Raw genomic sequence first — 24,798 nt, 5'->3', positions numbered from 1 at the left:
AACTGAATCCTAAATGAGATAGTGCTGTTACCAGTCATGGATCATGTCTGAGCAACATTATTTTTCCCCACTTTTCCCCTAGTATCATTATTTTATCAGCAGTATCGTATGCAGGCTTTCAAACAGCTGTCTACAATGTGGTAGCTTTGGAGAAGGCTATGATAATAATAATAATAATTTTTTAAAAAGTCTGAAATCTGGTTTTCTTATACTTAATAAGAAAAGTGGCTTTTCTGTACTCAGCTCTTACACCATGTGAGTGGCAAAGACAAATTCTCACTATAATTAGATCCTGTTGATGAAGTACTGTTGGCAAAAGGTCTCATCGTAAGGATATGAAATGGACTTGCCTCATATTTGTGAGCCACTTATTTAATGAAACATGGATTGATAAGTCACCTATGTCTGCTTTGCTTTTTGTAGTACAAATGCATTGCTACATTCAGATACACAAAGAGAAAAATAGAGTAAAAGAGTAAAATAGAAGAGGGAATAATTAACTCAAGCAGATGTGTTTTAACAAGGAGTTACAAATAGGTGATTCCAAATAATACAAAAAGGCAGTGGTTTAGAACATACTATCTGAATAAAAATGTGGCTTGGAAGAGTTCAAGGCAAAGCATAGCTATTTCCCAATCAAGTATATATGTGTTTCACCTGTCAATTCATACAATTACTGGTTATATCAAATATTCTACTCTCAGAGCCTATGCAGAGATATGACACAAGCAGATAATTTTTGATGCACTAGCAGTTCGGTAGTAAGACATGCAACACATCGTGTCATGCTCATGATGTGCTTTGCTTCATGTGGTTCACCTCCTGAGCAGCAGTGAAGCAGCAGCAGTACCAATTGGCTCTGCTGCCTGCACAGTACAGCTACCAGCTTTGAACCATGACAAAGATGAACAGAGAACCAAAGACACTAATCGCAGTGCTACCTCAGCTGTGTGCAACACTTAATAAAGCAAGAACAGGGATCATTTCATGCACCACTTAAAGGAACATGATTGCTTAACAGCACACTGCAACTCTGCCTGAAAGCTTTGGATCAGAAGAGGACTGGCCCACCTAATGGAAAGCATAAGGCATTCAAAGAGGCAGTAATCATTCAATGTGCAATGCACTGAGATTTTCTATCATTACACTTATGAAAAGTACAGTTTAATGCTTTGTGAACACCAGTTGCTGTGACTTGAATTTTACATCTCTGCTGAAGGCAATCCCAAAAAGCCAAACAAGTTAACACCATGATAGAGAGGATGGCTAATTTTACTTTTAAAGAAAAAAAAGAGTAATGACTACTGAATTAGCTATATTACTTCTCCTAGCAATTTAAAAGTCTTATGGGCCCTGAGCTTTAAGTTAAAAGATGTGACGTAGCTTAATGTAAAGGAATCTCTCCTTATAATAAGATAGAATCTGACCATTAATGAAATATATGAAGCTGTACTTACTGCTTCTTTCAATAAAAACACATATTTTACATATTGTATCTAGGTATGCTCATGAGCTGCCCGAACACACAAAAACCAGGCATTTCTCATTTTCACCAAAAGCCACAACTTTTTAACTCTGCTCCTAAGCTTTTATATTTTCCTAGAAAGAAAATTCATTGCAAGCTACATGTCATCTCATCAACACTTGACTTCCTGTCCTTTAACATAACTTTTTACTATGGCAATCTGCATTTTAGAAAGGTGTATTTGGCCACACACAATCTGCAACTTCAGAAGCTGTCCAAACAAAATGAAACACTCAGAAGGGGAGATCTGACATTTTGGTTGAACCTTTTTCCTACAGAGGCTGGAAGAAACTGAAAGCCAGAATGCTAGAAGATAAATGAAAGTATGACTTTGTGTTACTGAAATTGCTTGAATATTTTCCTGGACTTTATCCCGTACAATTAAACAAGGTATTTCAATTAAAATCTCTAGCTTAGCCTCATTTCCTCTCATGTAGTTTATTGCTACAATCTTGCATGCTCATACTTCCTTTTGTTCTGTTCTTCACCATTCCTTTTCCTTTCAGGACTCCTATTTCAAATCAAGTTGCACTGTGCTCACCCAAACTGTAATTCAGTTCTTGAAGCATGCCAGAAATGTTTAAACAACTTTCACAGAGTAAAGTCTGATTAAGAGCTGTGATGCTGTTCTAGCATTACTGTTAAACCTCAAATTAAGCCTTTGGGCCTCTTTGCATTTTCTTCCAGTAACTAGTGACAAAGTTTGGAACACCAAAACATTCCTTCCTTTATCCACACCAGTTGCTTATCAAACAAACAATCCATGTGTAAATGTTTACTGTGCATTGGACCTGGATTTTCTTTAATCATACCCAAATCTGGTGCATGTCATCAGGCCTCACAGACTCGAACAGCCTCATCAGGTGGTCTCTAACTTGCTCTTAGATTACAGTTGGGGTGATTCTGCTCCTGCAGCCCCTGCCTAAGGGTTCAGAAAGTCAGCCAGAGTGCTCTGAAACCTGTTACCTTTACAGTCCCCAAGCTCACCAGTCAGCCAGAGATTCTGCCCCTCTCCTAACCAGCTGAAGGATGCATCCTCTGGTCAGCCAAAACCAGTCACAAAGCAACACCCACCAATCAGAAGACAGCTAACAGCACATGTCACAGAAACCCTAGTAATTCCAGAACTGTCAGTTCCACACAGATGGACCAAGTCACAAGAAGACTGCACCACATCACTACCAAATGATGGGGAAAAAGAGGTAAAGAATTAATCTAGTTGTCACCACAGGTAGAAAACCACATGGAAAATGGGACAAATGAGGGAAAACAAAACAGGACATAGAATTACACCATAAATCATCACAATTGTGTGTAAATGCTGAAGTGAAGGATAGCTCCTATTGTCCACCACATTCTTTCATCAGAGCACTTGATATTCTACTCTATTTTTTTGTCGGCAGCTAACTAGTTACCGGTTACCATGAGCATTTCTTAATTTCTATACCAAGAATGTTTATCCATTCAGTATCATCGTACATTCTTTCTGAACTTAACAGCATCAGAAAATAAATTATGCAAACAATATTCTCAATATAGCAACAGGAACAGCCAAACATATCACTGTCTCTTTCTGTTTAAATCGAATATTTGTGTTGAATTTTCATATCACATTTCAAGAAATTCATTCCCAGTTTTTTCATCCTAAATGTCTTGAGTTATGACTAGACAATTCTGGTGTTATAGAGACTTATCTCTGGCTATGATCTTATTTACAGCCACAGATAATTTACTTAGGAATGACCTAATCATGCCATGCAAACTTCAGCTGGCCAAAGACATCATTTTGCCAGAAGATAATAACTCTGACGCTAACCTGTTCCTCTACTGTCCTCTGTTTATCATTCTGTACTGGTTAAAACCTGAGCTGGAAGAGGATATCAGGGGAAGAGCAGAATACCAGGCCTTGGAGAATATGAAAATCAGCAATGATATTTAGGTGAATGTATAGTTAAATTAACATTGCTTTGGTGCAATCATAGTGAGAGTGTAGTGTGTATAAATAATATGATCAAATTCTTGCCAATATCCTACCTGGTCTACCAGTCTTACCTCTGTGAGGATTTTCTGGAAATTTAAATTGAAGCCTTCAGGAACCATGAGCACTGAAGTGATTTGCAGATCATTGGTGAGTGTAGACCACCAATTAATGTGCATGACACCTGCAGCACAGAATCAAACCCACGTGCTTCTGAATGTCCACAGGTGGTGGAGGATGATCTAACTGAGGATCTTCCCCTATTTTTGTGTGTTCTTCCTCTGCCACTTTCATGTTATTACAGTTTAATTATTGAATGACCATAACTGCTTCTATTTGTTTCTATTTGACTTCAAGTAATTAAATTAAAGCAGCAAAGCTCAGGAAAAGAAACACAATTCAAAAATTATACCTATTCTGGAGGACACTTTTGCTGCTATCATGTACCTTGAAAATTGGAAGAAGGTGGCAAGGTTAACCAAAAGAGCACTGCCTGCTGTGTCAGTTCATTGACAGTCATGAGAGATGGGAAGAGAAGAGAGAGTGTATCTTGGCAGAGTAGCCACAGTCCTCAACATCTGGCAGAAGAAAAAGAATTTGCTGAATAATGACCAAGACAGGCTGAAATAGACTGACAATTCAGTGACTCCTAACATACAGAGGGCATGCTTCCATTTCAGTCAAAGGTGTGATCAGGGCATTGATAGCAATAACAACTATTAAACCAATCCCAAGGGTTCCACAAAGGGTGACTCAAGAAAAACCTCATTCATTTCAGCTTTATCTGCTAGAAAAATATCAAGGCTTCGGATATCAAAAGAGATGGGGATTTACTAAGTCACCTCTGCCAAGAGCTAAAGCACATGAACACGTTTTATTTTTGCAGGAGATTCTGGGAACTTCCTTAGGTAGAAGTTCAATTGCCAACACGGTTCCATGTAGCTTTCAATTTTCTATAATCTGAGGTGCAGGATGGAGCAAACTCAAAGACAAACAAACAAGCTACTTATGCAACCTCTTTTCTACAACGGAAAGCATTTACTTGTCTTTCTGAGGAAAAAGCTAGTCATGTTCTCAGCTGATACAAATTGACATAATATATGCTGCTGAAGAAATTTACATCAGCCATGACCTTGCTCCAGGGTTTCCATTTATTTGATCTCTTAAACCTTTTACAGTGTGGTTTGCAAATGAATATGTGACTCCATCAAATTCAACCATAAGAAAAGGTTATTTAAGTTGCATTTGTGGAGTATACTTAGGTGTGATCCTGGAATCTGAGGCAAAGCTCAGTATTAGCTTTGATGAAAGTTCATGACAGAATTGAGATCTAAGCAACTTTACTGTGCTGATTTGAAACCAACATTTTGAATACCAAACTCTTTGAAATCCAGGCACTGTAGTATGTGGTTTAAATCACTTTAAACAGATTATTTCCATGGAACTTAATAAAATCCCACATGTTTTACAAAACAAAACCCACATTAGCTGGAAGCAGACAAATATATCCTGGTTCCACCTCCAAAAGATTAATTTTAGCAGGATTAAAATTACTACACTGGAATCATTCAAGTGGAATATTCTGGCTCTACAACTAAGTTGCCTTATCTTTATTTAACCTCACTGTTTTATCATCTGTGTCCTGTTTTCTGCTTCATTGACAAGTCTGTTCACACCTAGTCAGATAGCATTAAATTCTGGATTAGAGGTTGATCCAACAAAAGCTTATGTATGGAGGGGGGGGAGGGGAGGGGGGTGTCCACAATTTCAATTTTCCTTTTAAAAGTCTCCCTTGGGAATGACAGCTACATGGAGCATCTGGCAAAGTGCTTTCTGAAACTCTGAAGTTCAGGTCACCGAGGTTATTACCAAAATCAAAGAGTTCCACCAAAAAGATGCCTGCCTAAAATGAGCAGCAGAGATTTCAGGACAGTAAGTCACATCTAGATTCGCAAAGCTCCACAGAACTAATTTATGCAAATCATGCATGTTTAGCCTTCTAAACCAGAAAGGGTACTTGTCCCATAAGTAAATCCCTATGAAAAGCAATTTGAAATGAATTGCACATATGTGAATAATCACTTTCATTACTCGCATGGAAAAAAATTTCTATAAGTGGTTGCTTTCTTTTCCAGCTGTACAAAGAAAGCCACCAATGTTTATCTGCAGACATCAGAAACCTACCTTTTCTCTGATAATATTCTGCTGTTAGTACCGCATACTTCTAGAGCTACTCAGGTCTCTCATGCACCTTACAGCATTTCAAAGCTCATGGATATTAAGAATTCAGGACAGAGAAACACTGTTGCATAGTCCATATTCCATAGCCAGGACACACAGTTTGGGACAAGTTAGAGCAAGTGAAACATGTTTGCAATGGTCTGTCCTAAAACAGTATGAAATCAACAGATAAAAATCATCAATTAAGGAGCTCCTGGGTAGATTTTAGGATCTGATTGTTCTCCTAAAGATCACTTTGGTGAGAATTTTTCCCTCCATTTCTCTTCCACCCTCGTATCTCATTGCCAACATTGCAAATGAGATTGTTCCCCACTGACTTTAAATGTCTTCACATAACCAGAGTATCTCAACTTGTCCACTAAGTGTGCTGCCTTTATAAAAATAGAGAAGGAGATACTATACTAAGAGAAATGACAGAGAACATCCAGGAAATTAGAAAACCTTTCTGGATGTATTTTATCTTTTTTCAGGGAGTTTTGGTAACTTCTTTGCACTTGACACTAAACAGTCAAACACCCATTTAGACAACAGAAATGTACCCAGGACAGATTCTTCACCAAAGGAAAGAAAATAGACTATTTTACCTAGTTCACCTATTAGATTAGTTTTTTACCTATTTTACCTACCTAAGAGAGCAAAATACACATTCAAAACATGACAAAACTTGGATAGAAAGGGAAGAAAACATGGCCACCTCTTTAAGAAAGGAGAATCTGTAACAGTAAGATACCAATGCATCACTCAAGGAGGTTCTTAAATGGTGGATTCAATCTGTCATGAACAGGTGCCTTTTCTTGAGTGCTGCTGCTCACAGCTGGATGGGTGACCATAGCAGTGTATTAATGCCTTCTCTTCAAAAAACAGCATTGCGGATTTTCTTAAACATTCTTGAAATAGGATTCATAGGGTACATTTGAAGTTGTTTTCCTTCCCTCAGATTAGCTCTAACAGCCCTCAGATTGAGGTTTGATATAATAAAACATAAACCTGGTTGCTACATAATTAACTCAAAATTTAATGAGCAATAAAAGTACAATTATGCTCTTGCAATGCATTAAGCTTGTAGCCCTGCTTAATCCATTTAAAAAGGCTCTCTAGGTGTTCACTTAGCAAATAACAAAATAAGGCAAGTCACAAATTATGCTTATTAAATGTAAATGGGTATCTTTAGCAATTGATATCTAACGTCATAGGACAAACTTGCCAAACTTAATTAAATGAATAAATGCGATTATGCACTTAATATTCCCTTAATTACAAGGCTAAATTATCTCTTACATAACACACTATCAGCTTGGTGGTTGCCTACTACCAAGATTGCATCAGTGAGTACAGAGCTCTTCTCCTGCTATGTTTGGAGTTCTCTGTATGTAACCTCATGGCTCTGGCTGCTGTTACTCATCACTGCCATGGGTACTAATGTACAGTTACCACTTTATTTACCAGCTACCAGTCTTACCATAGCAATATCTACTTTTTTCAGATTCAACTACGTAATAGAGGAGATAAAAACAGCTTCATTTTAATACTCTAGACTGTGTCACATAATCCAGGGTAAAGCGTAAAAATACTGCAGTTTCACCTGCAGAAATTATTCCAAATTTTGACCAGCTCTATTAAGTAGATGAACCTCAGCTTCATTTCTAATACACAGAGGGTAAATGGCATTGAGAATCTGAAAGGGACTTCAAAGCAAAACTCTGCATTGTCTTGCTTGCATCATCATTGTTATTCAAGGTGTAATGAGGACAGCTCTGAACTTTTGAAGTCCATCCAAATAATTTGTTCCTTTTTTTCAGAGCATATTTTACAAGTTGGGTACCACCAAAAGGTCTTCATGCCAACATTTTAATATGACTGCTGTGCATACAAATTCCCTCTATTTTCTTAGGAATCTCCAGGAAATCATTTCTTTCCAAGCACACTGTTTTATCTTACATTAAAGGCAGAAGAATCAAAACACAACACTGAGAAGGCTGCCCAGTTACTGAACTACAGCACATCAGAGACTTGCAGAATAGTTAACAGAGGTCAAAAGGCTTACTAACAAATGCAAGCTCATTTCAGGAGATTCTTTTGAAATGCTTTATCCATTAAAGAAAAAGGAAAGTCTCCAAAGTGTTTGAGTGACTTCAGGCAGCAGCATTTCAGGATTTTTCAAAACCAAAAATTCATACAATGCATTTTTATCCTCCAAACTGTTGCATTTGGGTTCTCAAAGGCTTCTCATTACAGAGGAATCCTTAAAAAACTGTTGCAATAAATTATCATTTAAACTTATGTCTGATCATAATTTAACACTAGAGAGTTTGTTTTATTCAACAGTGTATATCAGCAGAGGTAAAAGACATTTGCACTTATTTCAACTGTTGTCAACTCCCAATCTGGATCTTAAGAAATGCTGAATTCATTGATGTTGAGCACTAATATTAATTGCACTATATTCAAAGTACGCAGCAGTGCTTGTGTATTATGTCAGTGCATCTTCAGTACTGCTACATAACTGAAATGAAAAAGATTAAGACAGGTTGTAGTTATGGGCAGAATGTCTCCCAGAAGGAAAAGACTAATCAATTGAAACTAAATTCTGACCATTTAAATGATGTTAATCTACAAAAGTTCTGCTTAAGGTGGTGTGAGCTTTGGCTTGGGGATCCTCTTAGTTTCAGTTCCTCTGCTGCACTTCAGATATTAAACCTTCCCCATGTTTAAATCTCTTTAGTGTTATTCTGCAGTATGTCCTTCTCTTGAGGTCCTTATTAAATATTTTTTTGCCTTTGACTATTGTCACACTGTATATATACATATACACTGATGGAAACAGTCCTAGTTCACACGTACCTCAGCTGGCTTTAGCAAAGTTTAATACCAGGAGGAAAAGCTAGTCAGGGATCAAAACTGGCACAACATTTGAGTTAGTCAGGCTTTCCTGAACCCTGTGCAACAAAGGGTGTACTGGTCCTTTACAGTGTAACCCAGTGGGGAAGGTTGAGGATGGTATGATGAGAGATGGGAAAAAGAAAATTTCATTTCAGCAAGCATAGTATTTGCAAAGGGACCAGACTTGTGAATTTTAAAGAGATCATAGAGATATCTGTCCTATTCTCCACTATCCTTCTCAGATGTAGGCATTAAGCTTTCTACTTAAAGCTGAAGGAAGGTCTTCATAAGCCTCAGAAATGAGCTTGTGCTGCTTTGGTTTTCCATAGCAGAACCACAAGACCTCTAGATCTATAAAATACTCTTAAAGGATTTATGGAAAGTAGCTAAGCAAAGCGGACTTAAGGGGCTTAAATCTGCAGAAATTCTTGTAGCAACTGAAAAATTATTATATTTCTACAAACTAAAGTAAAATTGATGCTTTCTAGTTCATGAATTATGGATATTACTTGTGATTTGAGAGTAAAAAGACGTTCAGGTGACAAAAGTTTCAAGATGCATGAGTTTAATTCTAACTTTATCTGCAACTGGTGCAACTCGGTGCTTCATCTTGCCTTTCAGAAACAAAAACTGTACAGCTCTTCCACAAAACAATGCTCTGAAACCAATTCCACCAATGTTATGACATCTATTTGTTTAATGAAAATCCCAGTATATAAACATACCCTAAGCTGTGGTCAAAATTTAACAAAACCACCCTATCTGGAACAGATCTGTGATTTCATTCCCTACATAAGACCCATTTATTCAAGACAGAGGAATCCTCCCCTTGCAACAGAAATATATCAGGTGAAATTTTAATCAAGCTGTCAGGCTTCATTTTAATTCTCAGGCTGTCTACGTAGAGGAGAGAAAGGGAAAGGAAACATTAAAACTGATTCTCATAAAGAAATGGAGAGACAGAGAGCAACAAGCTGTGCTGATATATTAATTATCTATTTATAATATGTAATCTTTTCAACTTCTGTCATGTTAAAATCAACAAAGAATTTAGCTGAAGACAGCCATAAAATGAACTGATTACAGCTTGCATACAACAGCGATGAAAGAGCAAATACACACAGCTATGCAAATGTGAAATATAACATGACAGAAAGCACAGCCACAGTGATAACAGCAGGTAATTGCTGGTCTCTGTAGCTCTCCCACCAAACTGACTCTTGTGATATTTCCTTTGTTCTGTAACTGGCACATTTTTGGCACATGGGAGGGAAAGGGAGGAAGAAAGCTGAAGCTGAACACCTTATGAAAGCTGCTGCAAACATACAGCCTGGCAGAGTAATGAGAGAGCAGGGCTACATAGAGCTGAGCTTATAACCACACTCAGCAGCTGGGTGGAATTGTGTTTAATAACTGAGCACAGCCAGAGGTTAAGGGCTGACTTTTGCCCTTTCAGTTTCCACCACAAACTCTCTCTGAGGCCAATATGTTGAACACCTGATCTAGTCCACAGGAGGCAACAGCAAGATCCCTTACCATCATTCTAAGGCTCGAGGTCAAGACCAAATCTGAAAGCCCACTGGGTAGCAAATGCGACAAACCACCTCATGCATATATTTGCATGAATAGTAACTTGATGGGGCTTCTCATGGAACCAGACACAAGTCTGAGCTATGTGTGAAGTCAGCTTTCAAGGTTCGTGGAGCTGGCATGTGTCTGGGAGCTATGCTGTTAAACACGGTCACATTGTGATGAGCACAGCTTGAAGCACTTACCTGTCTTCCTCCATTTCCAGTGCTATATATCAGCATTATTAAAAGTAGCCATTCATCCAGGTAATGTACTTAGGGTTTTTTTGTTTGTTTGTTTTTGTTTTTTTTTTAATTCCAGTTCCAACTGTTTTGTGCCACATTTTCATAAGAACTTGAGCAGTTTTGTGTTGGCTGACATTTGAGGACACAGACCGAGATCATATGAGATACAAGCTTGGCACAGGCAGCCTATGCTAGAACTGAGAACCAATTTGATGCAGCAACAGTTTCTGACTGTAGATCGTTAGACTGGGCTCATCTTCTTCAGTACTCATCTATGCAAAACTCCATATGAACCTTATTCACATTTGCAGATGCGACTTCAGTAGTTGCATTTCAGGAGTTTCATGATAGTCCACATGCAGTAGCGCAAATCACTTTAGAAAGTAAACTCACTGAATCCACAATACAAGCTTCAAAACTGCTACACCTCAACCCTCCCCACCCCATTTTATGCTTTTTCCTCCTGTAAAGGCACTTCACTATTATTTCACTCATTGTGAGCTAGAATCTGGCCTTCCTACCCACACAGAGTTGTATCAGTGATTCATCATCATAGAATCACAAGGTCGGAAAGGACCTACAAGATTAGATAATCCAACTGTCCTCCCATTACCACCCTGCTCCCATCTTCCATCATCATCCCGTTTTACCCACTTAATGCCACAGAATCTGGCCAAGTATCCACAATCCCAATTTGTCATGTAGTTGCCTTACCAAGTGTTAATCATAAATTCATAAGACGGTTTGGGTTGGAAGAAACTTTTAAGGATCATCTAGTTCCAATCTTCCTACTATGCGGAGGGGACATCTTTCACCAGATCAGGTTGCTACAGTCCTACAGCGTGACTTCACTGCAGGCACAAGTGGCTACCAAGCATGACAACATAGGCTGCACACCAGAGCAGAGCACAGAAGATTTAATATCCACCATTTCTTAAGGGAAAACATTTAAAGCTCTGCTGTAACATGACCCTGCTGTCACCAGACCTAACATCTGTCTTTGATTAGTCCAACAGATCCACACACCCTTCTGCATTCAGTATACACAGCCACACAACATGGAAACTGACAGGAGTACAATGAATAAGCCATTCTATGATACCACAGCATAATCTGGGTCTCTAACTTAGCCCTGTGTAATTAAAGTTTGTCACAGCCACAGTAACCCCATTGTGTAGAGCTAGACCCAGCATAAATTGTCAGTGATTTGTCACTTCGATAAATAAACATTACTTGTATGTCATGGCCTCTTGCTATCAAGCATGAAGTAATTCCTGACAAAAATAAAGTAAAAATCTTTTAATTACAAAATTTATTAGAATCTATCTAAAATAAAATGCTTTGTATTTCTAACGTTAAAGTGATGAAAGTACCCAATGGACCAACACTAAGCAACCAGAATGTACCTTCTGAAAGAGCTGAGACTTGAAAAAGAGCAGTTTAATTTATGGAACAAATAATGCACTTAATAGTAGTATCAAGTTGCAAACCACAGTGTTATAACTCCTCAAAGTTTACTCACTGCCTGAGTGCCAGTTTATTTATTGTAAGATACTTAAGTTGCATACTTTGTTCACCATTCACATTTTGAGGTATATATATAGATATATATATCATTTCTGCTCTAGATAGATTGAAGCATGCCTCTCATTGCTGACAGAAGCATCTGCTAGATGGTTACATTTGGGTTAAAGAACTCAGCTGTTCTGAAATGAAAGATTATTGCATCAACCCAGTGGACAACCCGTAATTACCTTGCTCTATTTCAGCTGGAAATTTTTATGTCACAATGCAGTCTTTTTATTACTCTGCTACAAATAAGGCTTCATTACAAGAACGACTAATTAAACTAATGTGAAAGAAACCAGTCTGCTTAGCTATCTCTGGTTCAACCTTACAAACCTTTGCAAAGTTCACAAACTGCTCTGTTGTACACAGACATAAGATTCTACCAAACTCAGCTGATCTACTCATGCAAGGAGGGACCAGGATGGCATAAGAGTTAATCTGGCATTGGCAGATGCCAAATGATAGTGCTGTAGGGAAGAAAAAAAACTAGGATAGTACACATTAGGACAGAGTAAAAGGCTGGGACTCTGAATGCCTGGGATCAAAATTGCCAAAAGCCTGTTATATTCAGTCTGCTTTCAGATTCACATACTTTCCTTCATGCTTCACGTGTTATTTAATCTTCTTCCTTAAAGCAGAATTTTTCCCAGTGCAGTTTACCAATACTTTTCATTTCCCAAACTGCTTTTTTATGTACATCTTTGTTGTTCTTTTCTTTCTATTTTCAGTATAAACATTTACATGCATTCAGGACTGGCAACACAAGATTTACAATGTGGGGTCAGATTAATTGCCTGTCTTATCAGCAACCTGTCTCACAAAGTAGTGAGGTATACCAGGCAGAAACAACCTTCTCAGAGAAGCTCATAGGTTTACCTGCCCTAGTTCCTTTCACATATGCAGGAAGAGAGCAAGTACACAATCTTTTTATACTAGTACTATGGTGCAGGAAGTGGTAGATGTACGGTTTCAACCCTTTCATCTTAACTTCTTCCTCCGCCAAAAAATGCCACTGCAACCAGAATTGTCATTGGCAAAGATGCAGTATTTCCAAGTTGATCAATAGGGGAAGCGTCCAGCAGCACTTTATTGCATTTCAGAGCTGAAGAAAAGAATAAGGAAAGGCTTGGGGTTCACATTTCAATTTCCCTTTCCATGATCATATTCCTTTTTCATTGTTCTCTAAGCAAGGGAAGGCTTTACAAGATAGTGATAAAGCTGAACAGCTGAAGGGATTGGTGCCACACTTTAAGTAAAGCACCAGAAAAACAATTCAGAGCCTAAAATCTATGGTGTGTCTCCCCTGGCTCTCCAAGTGCAGTTTATGAGCAAATGCCCCACACTGTCCTGGCTTCAGCAGTGAGAGATTGAGATACCACAGATCTGAATGTGCCCTACAGGCATCATTCTTCGTTTTGTTATTCCGTCTGCATTTAAGTGTATATCATTAAGCAGTGAGTCTCCAGAGAGCTGGAGTTAATCTTTTTATTTTTCTTCCTTTCCATTGTCTCCTAACTGCAGTATCATGAAGTTACTCAGCACCACAAAACACAGAACTACTTTGTGAAAGAAAAATTAGTGATAAATACAGTTGTGATCCCTTCCAGTCTGGTTGCCTAATGATGGCATCCTCCTTTCCCAAGGGCCATTGTCACTATTCTAATTCACTGACTGACACTTGGTGTGCAACTACAGACCAATAAAATCTATAGGAAATGTCCTGACAAGGCCAAATTGAGCCAACCTAGATTGTCAATGATTTTTGTCCACCCTTATTAATGTTATGTGACTCTTCCTGGATTTGCAGTGGTAAATTAAACAAAGGCAGAGCCATGCAAGATCCAACTCAAAGTGCTTAGCTTCTGGAGCAGAGCCCTGGATTTACATACCTTGCAACACATCAGAGGAGCTAAGGCATTGGAAATAGCACCTACAACAATACTCTCATTGACAGCTTCCCCAGTCAACAGGTGAACACAGAAGGATGTATTTCATACCCCAGTGCAAAATAACCAGCTAGCTTCTCTCTTCTTGCACCCTACTCCAAATATTCATTCAAATCTACTTCTACTTTTCACTGTAGTCCTCCCATGCTTTGATATGCCGGAGATGATGTCTTTAATGAGAATTCAAAGAAACAGGTATCCATTACTTCTTGTTTTATTCAGGTGGGACTCAAGCGCTGTGTATATAGTCATTTGGGAAACTGGACTTGGGTCTTCACTTTACTGTAATACAAGGCATCTTCATATTCGTATTTTGGAAAATTTAAAACTTATTAATTTGCCTTTCTGATTTCTCCTAATTAAAAATTAATATGTTTTAAAAATCAGCTCTTACACTTTTCTAATTAAATTTCCACAGGATATTTTTTTGGTGGGAGAATTCAATTAGGTTTTAATTTTAGTAATCAAAAAAGCACTGGTGCTTTGAGTATTTGATTTTTAATTTAAAAATTTGACATGGCATTCCAATTAAAATGTTCAACAGTTGCATTGTAGCATAAAAAGTCTATTACATCTGGTAATCAGGAGAATCCAATGACCATAAAAAATGCAAACAGTATTTCAAGAACCCTCAGGTAATAACCGTATTTAGCAAACACTAAACACTTCAATTACAGCTGCCTATAGCAACTGTGATCACTCAGAAACCAGGGCAATAAGTGAAAGCAACTCTTTACCTACCCCTTTCACTATTAGATAAGGTTGTATCTTGGAAATAGTATCTAAATTCAGGTTTGAGAAACACAACCAAGCCTTCCAGAAGCAATACCAAAATGGAAGTATCAGTTCCACATCCCTACTCACACATAATCTCCATTTTCTTGCCTTTAAGATAACTTACATAGCATTTTCTTAAATAATATAGACTATCACAATAATCTGATGGATTAAGGTACTCTTAAAGAAGATATCTAGGAAGGGTCCTGAGCACCTATATCAGGAGAAGCCAGTTTTCCATTTTGCACTCTTAAATCCTAAATGTATGAACCAAACTGCTCCCCATCACCCCCACTCCCCCCAAAAAGCTATGCAAATAAGAGGAAATGAAGAATTAAAGCTGCATTCTTTTTGGACATCAATTGATGTCCTGCATCTACCAGTAAACAACCTTTCAAACAATTTAAAATCAGGAGGAAAAAGTAGTCATAACAAATTGTTAAAGCAAAGTAACAGTACAAAAAACAATACCCTTCATTTTTTCAGCAGATCTCCTATGTAAAACTTAGACCAGTTCTAGTCAAATTGTATACAGAGCAAACTGAAGACTCTTTTCACCCCCAAGGACTTAGTTAATTGTCATAATAGTCACAACTGGCACCATATAATCTACTGACCTGCCACTGACAATGACAAATGCCCCTGAAAAATTCCAATATTGTCACTGCTCACAACAAATAGTATGACATTTCAGAAGAACTGTATCTATCTGTCCTGGCTTTCATGTCTTCCACTGCTAAATAACACAATATTCCTGCGTCATGATTTTCCTATTTTTCTTTAAATGTCAGTTCTATTGTGTCCTACTCATCAATCACATGATTATTATATATTATTTTTGGAGCTCCTTTGCTACATGTGGCATTGCATGGTATAGACAACAAGGACAGAGCTCAGATGTACCCATGTACTTAAATGTGTACTTCGGAATTGCTGTGGTGGGGAGGATGGCAGGCTAAAGTTCCCCCAGCCTCTGGCTCCTGAGCAAACTACATGAAAATTGGCAATCTATGGTGCACTGGAGGAATAACTCCATCTCTACATACTCGGGCTAAACAGAAAACAGAGAAAAAGAGCAGCTGGCATTTTGAGGAATGAATATGAAAAGGGATAAACTTAAATAGCTAACTCAAAATTTAATAACAAACAAGAAAAAAGGAGAACAAGGAGATTAAACAGAAGTTGAAAACAGGCTTAAAAATAAAGGAGCAAGCAAAGGAATCATTTACAAACCAAATGAAGAGGGGAAAAGATAAGATAAACTCTGAATATTAATGAACAAGTAGAAGAAAGGAAAAACAGAAGCTGAAATAAGTCTATTTTACCACAGGCAAAATAATGTAAAATGTTTCAATCTTCCCAGTTAAGTTACAGAATAAAAAGGAACCTTACTACAATATCAGCATGTAAATCTCTCTCCAAACCACCCACATGCTGGCTGCTGCTAGAGACAAATAGGTACAATAAAAGGTAGAAGGCAAAATGCTACTGCCACAAATGCAGCAAGGCTGAATTTCCTTCAGTGGCTTGTAAAGGTGGTATGAATAAACAAAAGAGCAAAACCAGAACACTGGAAACGACCAAAATAATTTCAAATAAAGAGAAAATACATGCACAGGCTCAACCCTGTCTGAGGGCTCGAGTGTATAGGAGAGCTGCTAAACCAATAATACTGCCAAAGCACTTTGATATTTCCAGCTGGAAAGCTCTGAGCTTGATAGTGGGAGAACCTCACTCATAAACAATACTTAATCCATTCTCAGAGTGCATTTAGAGTCCAGCCTAAAACATCATACACTCCAGAAGGAATATTGGAAACAAACAAACAAAAAAAAAATCACTGATGCCTATTCGATTATTTTACTGCTGTACTTTTGGTTGGGTTGCATTATTTAAGGATGTCCTAGGGGCTGCAGTTCTCCTGAGAACTGCTCCTGTTTGAAACAATGGCCTCATTTGCCATTGGTCTAGAGCAAACCTATAGCTTCACATCTGAACTGCTCATGAGACATTCTACAGTTCCGCCTGTTATATCCTCAGGGCACCATACACACTAATAAAGCAGAGCAGGAGAAAACCTATGTGGAAAGCCTTTGATGTCTTGTCCTTAGAGCCTACATGCAATCCGATATGTAAAAAAAAAAACCAAAACAACAAAAAACAACACAAAAACATTTCATTAATGTTTAATTTCCTAGGAGTGACTGCCCAGTCCTGGTCCTTCTCCTAGTTTGCTCAGTCCTACCAGGGTTTCACTGTGCAATCTGAATCCTCCTCATGGGAAAAGAGTGGTAGAACAGTCCTGAGGAAACACCTATAATGTCACCCTACATTCAAAGATCTCCCTGGTGCAAAAAAAAAAAAAAAAAATGAAACAGTTTCTCATTACCAGAGTATCTTTTAGTATTTCCCCACCATCTAACAGAGACCAGTGCAAAGCTCTGAAGTTCACGTTCTCTCCTAACACAGACCACAGAATCACAGAATGATCCGGGTTGGAATGGACCTCAAGGATCACGAAAGCTCCAATCCCCCTGCCAGGCAGGGCCACCAAACATACACCTTTACTAGATCAGGTTGCCCAGGGCCCCATCCAACCTGGCCTTGAACACCTCCAGGGACAGGGCATCCACAACCTCCCTGGGCAGCCTGTTTCAGGACCTCACCACTCTCCTAGTAAAGAAAGGCTTAGTCATTTTTATTTGGGATCCCTTCATTTCACTTGGCATTAGAGACAGAATAAGAACGTGGACAGACATCAACTAGGGCTGCAAGTTCATACACCCACATAAGTTTCCCTTAAATACTAAGGAACATCCTGTATAAATATATTTTAGACTCAGCAATTCAAGGAAATTAATACAAAAAATAATTGCAGAAGATAAGGGAACAATCACCATATATTGTGCAGTGCAGAATAAATACTTCCATTCTTTTTTCAAATTAGCTTGTGAAGATCCTGGCTCCAATGAGAGACTGCCATCTCCCTCAAGAGACTTTCAAATTAGCAATGTCAGTTAACCTCTAAGAGCTCTTTCTCCTGGGAACAAACATTTGTTTTGTTTATCTCCAACCAACAGCTAATAGCACAATAATGATCCAATCCCCAGATCCCTTTGCCTGGAAACAGACACCTTAATCTCTGCAGTTCAAGTCTTATCAGTCTTTGCTCCTATGCAGTTTGAGCATTTCCTTTATATCCACAGTGCTCCCTACAATGAAAAAGTGTCTGAGATTCTGCTATCTTTACCATGAATTACCTTTTCCTGACCCTGTGCCCTTCTTCACAAATACCTCCTTTGAAGTATTTACCAGATGTGTCACATTTTCTTCTTGCCCATGTATGACTATTACTGAAAACCAGTGTTCTTATTTTAGTTTAACTTCCTCCATTGCTCATTATCTCACAAAACTGATGTTACCTTTAATCCAGTGGTCAGGAAAACTAAGTTCCACCATTACTGTGTTTAGTGCCCAATTGCAATCAACAGATGTGTAAAGCAAACACAGAGTGGAAATTTCTTTTGTATCTCAAACTGCACTGAACTTCTCTCTGTGCTGTCAGTTGATTAGATAGTACCTAAAGAAGGAGAAAATTAATACTCTCGTGTGATCTCATGGCATCCCTAGTGGATACTTATATAGGCTGGTTTACCAATAGAGATCGATCTATTAGTTTAAGGACCAATGCATTAGATTCACAGAAAGGAATCCATGTGTGCTAGTTTAGCTTTGCTCGCTATGTGAAAAGTGTTGATTTTCTGAATGAGCCTTGCTTCATTGAAGCACTGCAGTCACAATAGACTTTTATCTTTGCATCCACCAGGTACAAGGACTTTTTGTGTTTCATATAAACTGTTTTGAGTTATAGCATCCTAAGATATAAAGCTGCTCATTGTGGCATAAAAAGCAAAGGAAATATGCCAAACTGTAAAAGGTAAAAGCTTAGCTTCAGTGACAGTACAAGCAAGTCCTGGGAAAAGTTTCTTTAGATGAATAGGCCAGCCATGCTGGTAAGGACCAGGTAATCATTAATACGGGTGAATTAAAACTAAGATTTCTTTTCAGGCTCACCCACCTATGTGCATCAGAGCTTCAAAATCATTTTCAAAATCATTCTGAAATCACAAAATAGTGACAGCTCACACGAAACACAAGCAAAGCCACTATTAAAATACACATATCAGCAAATATCCTCATTCTTTGCTCTATATACAAACCCAGCTGCTACCTTAGCCTGTACACCTTATGCAGTTTTGTATTTACCCTTCAATTCTTTTACACAGACAACCCATTTCCTATCTATCTTGTGCATACTCAGATATCGCAGCCCACATCTTACAACTTGATGCATAAGGAAGGAATAGCATAGGAATATGCCTAATGGATATTTATCTTCTTTAGAATACAGAATCACAGAATCATAGGGATTGGAAGGACCTCTGGAGAACATCCAGTCCAAAAAAATCTTTGCAGAGGCCATGAATGAGTCACACACCAGACAGTGACACTCTCCAGGAATACAGATAACTGCATGACAAAAGGTTGCAGTGTATCCCTCCTTGTTTTGCCTCAGAAGGAAACAAGCTCAAAAACCAGAAGGGAGCACATGAACTGCCAACCTGAAGCAAAAAACTTACAAAGTATTTCCTTAAAAAGTAAAAGTAGTCTTAGCATACCTCATCAGGTAAATGCCACTTCTAACTGCACAGTTACTAATCTTATATTAGTCATAGAATCCTTAAGGCCAAAGATTTTCTCATTTTAAACAAAGAGGGAAATACTGGAGGAGATCATGACTTTCTGTTGTTGTTTTGTACAATGAAAGAGTGCATCTACTGTGCTTACAATTACTTACAATTGACTGCATATCAGCTTGCCCAAGGAGAAACAGCTCTGTCACCATAAACAGTTTACCAGTGCTGAGTTTGGTGCCTGCGATTTTTTTTTCAGCCTCATGGAGAAAAAAAGAAGTCAAACTGTGCCTCTGTAAACCAATTTTGTCCAATATCTGGCTACAAGACTTCAGGAAACACAAGAGAAACAGAAGTAATTAGGAAACTTCTGCAATCCCTGCTCTTCATAGTATCGTTCAGGTTGGAAAAGACCCTAAAGATCATCCAAAACAACCTCAACTGAACCATACTATCCTAACTCTACAAACCCTCTGCTAAATCATGTCCCTGAGCACCACATCCAAATGGTTTTTAAACACCTCAACCACCTCCCTGGGAAGCCTATTCCAGTGCTTAAGAACCCCTTCTATAAAGTTTTTCCTGACATCCAACTTAATCTTACCCTGGTGCAACTTGAGGCCATTTCCCCTTGTTCTGTCACCAGTGAGAAGAGACCAACCCCATTCTCACTGTAAGCACCTTTCAGTTATTAGAAGACAGCAATAAGGCCTCCCTACAACCCCAGTTCCTTCAGTTGCTGATTTGAGCCCAAAGAAACCTGACTAGAAACCAGCTCTGAGGAAAACTGAACCTGACTGCTTTATTTCCACAGCCCAGGCTGGCAGAACTGCAAAGAATACAGAGCAATCCAGCTAATGGAAAACAAATCAGCCACTTAAAGTCCTTTCAGTTTTACTGACTGCAAGCATTACTCATCAGTAACACGGGCGAGCATTTTATTTTTAATTGCTCTACATCCTCACAGAGATTTGGCAAACTCAGAGATGATCCAAGGCTTGTTCTGCATTTCTCTCTATCCACGTGCATTGCTACTGCCATGTAACACAGATCTCAGTGCTGCCCCACTGCTCCCTGTGAGGGGCTGTAGACCACCACGAGGCATCCCTGCAGCCATGGGATGAATAAACCCAGGAAGAGAAAGGGAAAATCAGCCTCCAGCAGTGCAGCACCAGCTCAGCCTGGATGCTGCTGGCAGCCTGGTGCTGTCTTTACTGCCTCTGCCCAGCACTGCTCCACAGGCAGGCACCAAGCACTCACCCACCTCTTTGTCATCCCCACAGCTGTCACTGGGAGCCAGCAGTTTAAATAGGGCTCAGAACAGGCAGCAGGTCAGTCCAAAAGCCAAACAGCAGATTTCCTGCCCAGCCCCTTATCCACAGGCCTCCCCTCCCACAGACCTCGTACAACCCTTCTGTTAAAGAGATTTTCCTGAAATAATTTGTACCATCCAAATAAGCACAGCTTGACATGCACTTGGTAAGGGAGTGGGCAGGGAGAGACACATGTGGGAAACAGAGGGTGATGAAGAAGTGGAAAAAAGGCAATGCAGGGAGAATTCAAAGACATAAACATTACAGAAGGCCCAGAGTCTACTGGGCAGGGAATAAAGTACAATGTCAGCTGATGGGTCCTTGGAATATGCTTATCCTACAGCAACTCAGAGCCATTGGCTGGAACAGCATCATTTTAACCACAAGGATGCTACACTAGCAGAGAAATGAGGATACATTGGATGGACCCTCTGCTGTTGCCCTACTGTTAGGCAAGTCATGGATGTAGTTTTAACACAGGGGAAACTAGTGTAGGAGCATAGAAACTGAAGAATTAAAACCTTTCACAACAAAGTTAGAATATTGAATTCAATCCTTACCTTGTACTAGCAGAGAGTTTGTTAGCAAGCCCAGCTGTACACAGGCTCTCAATCATTCAGCAGTGCTCTCCAAATGTCCACTGTGACTTAATTATAGAAAATAGTGTGCCTGAACCACAAGGGTTCCACTTTGCCTTGATGCCTATGGATTCCACAATGGCTTGGGCAGCTCCAGTTCCACTCTACCACACAGAAGTGCAAGGAGATGAGAAACAGCTAGAAAATCACTTCCACCACTGACAAACCTGAATCCCTGAACTTGAGGGGGCAGGTTTTAACCCTGAGCTAATTAGTGTTCACAGCTGCATTGCATGAACAACAGAAAGGCCTCCTGCTCTACAGGCAGGAGCTGCCCTGTTCCACCTGTGGTGTCTATCTGCACATTAAAGCCCACCTGAGATGATTTACCAGCAACATTTTGACACTTGTGCCTTAGGCATACAGGAAATGATACTCCTTAGTTCTTGATTAAGGAGTGTACAGAACATCAGGTGGCAATTGAAGAGTCTGGCCTGTGTTCCTGTCTTGTTTTTGAGTCAGCCCATCTGCTCTAACTGTGCTAAGCAATTTAGTTGTAATCTATGACTTCTGCAAGCCTCTAGTTCTGTATTTCCTGGATCAATGTCCTGTTGGAGAAGTATGTCAATACCCAGTATTAAAGTTAGATTTTTAAACATGGTTTAAAGCTGGTTGAAAAATGGGGTCTGAAGATATTCCAAAATCCTTCTCCCATAGCTTATCCCCCAGCCTCAGACTTTAATTACAAGCACTGAACATTTTTCTTTCTGGAAACCTGGTCCCCTTGCCATTTACTCCAGCTCTCTTGTTTAAGTGTGACTATCCCTATATTTCATATAGCACAGTACAGCCTAGGAGAAAGGAGGCAGTGAAGTTGTTCAGAAGCAGATGTGATCTGAATGGAAACACCAGCCTGAGGTGCGTATTTCCTATGGATGATTTTCTCCATTGTCTTCCTTTCCTTTTGGACAACACAGCTTATGATGGATCCAGGTTTATTCTCTGAAGGAAGAAAAGCACTGCATTATGGGTGAGAAATAGCTCAGAGATGCAAATAGATCACCAAATGCTGATAACTCTCAGCTAAAATTTCAAAGCAGCTAAATTATTTGGGGCTATGCTTATTTAGTGTTGCAAGAATACTTTTTTCTCTTTTTCTTCTGGTGGCAAATAGAAAAAGGGAATGTGAGCCTAATTTCTGTCAAAGAAGAGTTAAAGAAGATGAAGACGGGCGATGCTATAGTTCCTTAGGTGGCAAATTAAGAAATATCCAATTTCTGCGCAGATGAGTAAGAAGTATTCTGTGAAAAGGCTTCATTGAAATGATAATGTCAGTGATACAATGAGGCTGTTGCCTACTTCAAAACAGAATCTGGAATGTGCAGTGGATAAAAGGGATTACATGCTATAGCTATAAATGCAACCTATATTGCAGATTTTTGCCAGCAGTAGAAGAATGAACTAATACATTGAAATGCAGTAATACAGGTCTGAAAGGAGACCGGCTTATATTTCCTGATAGAGTAAGCAGAAAAGGTGTGCTTTCTTCATAGATGGGAAAATGAACTGTAACTACTCACAGAGCATCTTCCACTTTTGCTCTGGGCATGGTGCCAGATCAGATTGGGCCTTCTCATGTGTTTGCTCACTCCTATACAATCCAGGCCCGGGCATCTGCCCAGTGCAATAGCTGGAGGTTCTATAAGCAAGGAGTGCATTGAAGGCAGGTTTAAAGTAAACAGATTCAGAGCACAGAATTGTAATTCTTACTAAACATTAGTAAAGGATTTTTTTAAAACAATGGAAAGTCAGGCTTGACCAAGGAGTTTTGTTTTTAATTTTATTTTATTTTATTTTATTTTATTTCCTAACAACAAAAATTCAGGATTAAAATGACCAATCTATGAATTTATTTAACTCCCAGTGGCAATAATCCTTCTCATTTTTTCTTTGCTGTGGGACATAGTGAAATGTGAAGTGAAACCTCCATATTTGGAGGTATTCAAGAACAGGTTGGGTGGAGTGGTGCCTGATTTACTGGCTGGCAACCTTACCCACAGCAGTAGGAGTGGAACTAGATGACCTTTGAGGTCCCATCCAACCCAGGCTATTCTATGATTCTATGAGTTTTTTTTAGGATCAGGGTGTAAAAAGAAGTGAGACAGACTATTTTCATTTCCAAAATGGTGGTAATCTGGCAGAGAGAATGGAAAGTAATGGAAATGGAAAGTACTTTCAAGTTGTAATTGAATAGCTCATTATCTATATCATTGGCAAATAAACCCAATGTTATGGCCTGTTTTTCTTTGGTTTTTGTTTTTTTGTTTTTGTTTTTGTTTTTTTAAACATATATTTAAAACTGACAACATCCCCTGAAAGACCAAAACTATAATTGTATTCAGTTCCAGGTGCAATTCAGCAACAGGGACTGTGCGTAACACAGACATGTTTCCCTGCAGTGTCAATGAGACGTAAGTGCTTTGCTGAATTAGAGCCATCATCAGGCCAGAGTCAGTTACCCATCAGCCTCACATCCTGCAGAACTTCCACAGTTCAGAGGAATCCCCTTTCCCCAGCTGCAATGCTACCTGTGCCGGCAGAAACATGAATCCTACAGGGACTTTGAATAAAGGTGTTTCCACAGAGGATTTGTTTCCTCCTTTGTGCTGACTGTGCGTGAAGCTGATGTTACAATTCTTCTGTTCTCCTGCTTCTTTGTGATCTTTGTAATCTGTGCATAAATTATTTGTTTTATGAAGCTGCAGCATATGGCAGCAAAGAATCACTCTGTTATGAGGAATTCCCAAGGGACAAAAAGAAAATGAATAACTAATACATTGAACTTCATTTCTGCTATGAAGGCATGAGGACTCATTGCCAGTCCTAGGTCACACATAAGTGTTCATCCGCCTCCAAAGAGAAGAGTGGGGGAAAGAACTGTCAGGTCCAGGGTAAAATTAAAAGATTGTCTGAGAGCAATCATTGCAGAGGTCACTTCCATTGTCCCTATTCCTTGTTGCAAGAAGAATAGTATTATTTCAGTTATAAAAAGGGAAATTGAATAAATCATGTAAGCAACTGGAAAACCCTCTCTAGATTGTTTTATCCTATTGTGCTATGAATAGAACATACCAGCTACAAAGTTCACATAGAGTTGTGGGCAGCAGTTTGGAAGGTGACTTTAGTTTTCACACTGTAGAAAGAGGGTCAAACTCAGACACAAATCCTGATCTGGATCAAGCAGCTTCAAAATCTTCCTTCAGTTCAACTCAGACTAATATTTTATTAGATCTGAAAAAACAAAGGTTTTTATATTTCCTATATATTCACCAGGGATATATTTTGCATACAGACCACACTTGCATTTACCTGTTAAGTAATGGAGCAGAATTCATTAGCTGCATCAAAGCAGTTTTCTGTTGTCAGGTGGCTGACAAGATGCTGATACAGGTGGATAACAGTCATACGGGACAGTGAAATATG

General features: G+C 39.0%; 2 long non-coding RNA genes across 3 annotated transcripts in view; one reads left to right on the top strand and one right to left on the bottom strand.

Moving 5' to 3' along the window:
* Positions 1 to 2,605, bottom strand: part of LOC107315280 — a 33,959-nt gene extending 31,354 nt beyond the window's left edge. Inside the window, exon 1 of the long non-coding RNA XR_001555852.2 lies at positions 2,513 to 2,605. This is a non-coding gene — a long non-coding RNA (uncharacterized LOC107315280). The remainder of the gene's footprint in view (positions 1 to 2,512) is intronic.
* Positions 2,606 to 2,664: 59 nt separating this feature from the next.
* On the top strand, positions 2,665 to 23,985 carry LOC107315267. Of its 2 annotated transcripts, none has more exons than XR_004307582.1 (3): positions 2,665 to 2,727; positions 22,156 to 22,345; positions 23,718 to 23,985. It is a non-coding gene; the product is annotated as an uncharacterized LOC107315267 (long non-coding RNA). The 2 variants fall into 2 exon arrangements; XR_004307583.1 differs by lacking the exon at positions 2,665 to 2,727 and adding an exon at positions 19,658 to 19,826.
* Positions 23,986 to 24,798: the final 813 nt, after the last annotated feature.

Source organism: Coturnix japonica, chromosome 5 (assembly GCF_001577835.2).
Source record: "Coturnix japonica isolate 7356 chromosome 5, Coturnix japonica 2.1, whole genome shotgun sequence".
NCBI lineage: Eukaryota > Metazoa > Chordata > Aves > Galliformes > Phasianidae > Coturnix > Coturnix japonica.
This window is presented reverse-complemented; position numbering and strand designations above follow the sequence as displayed.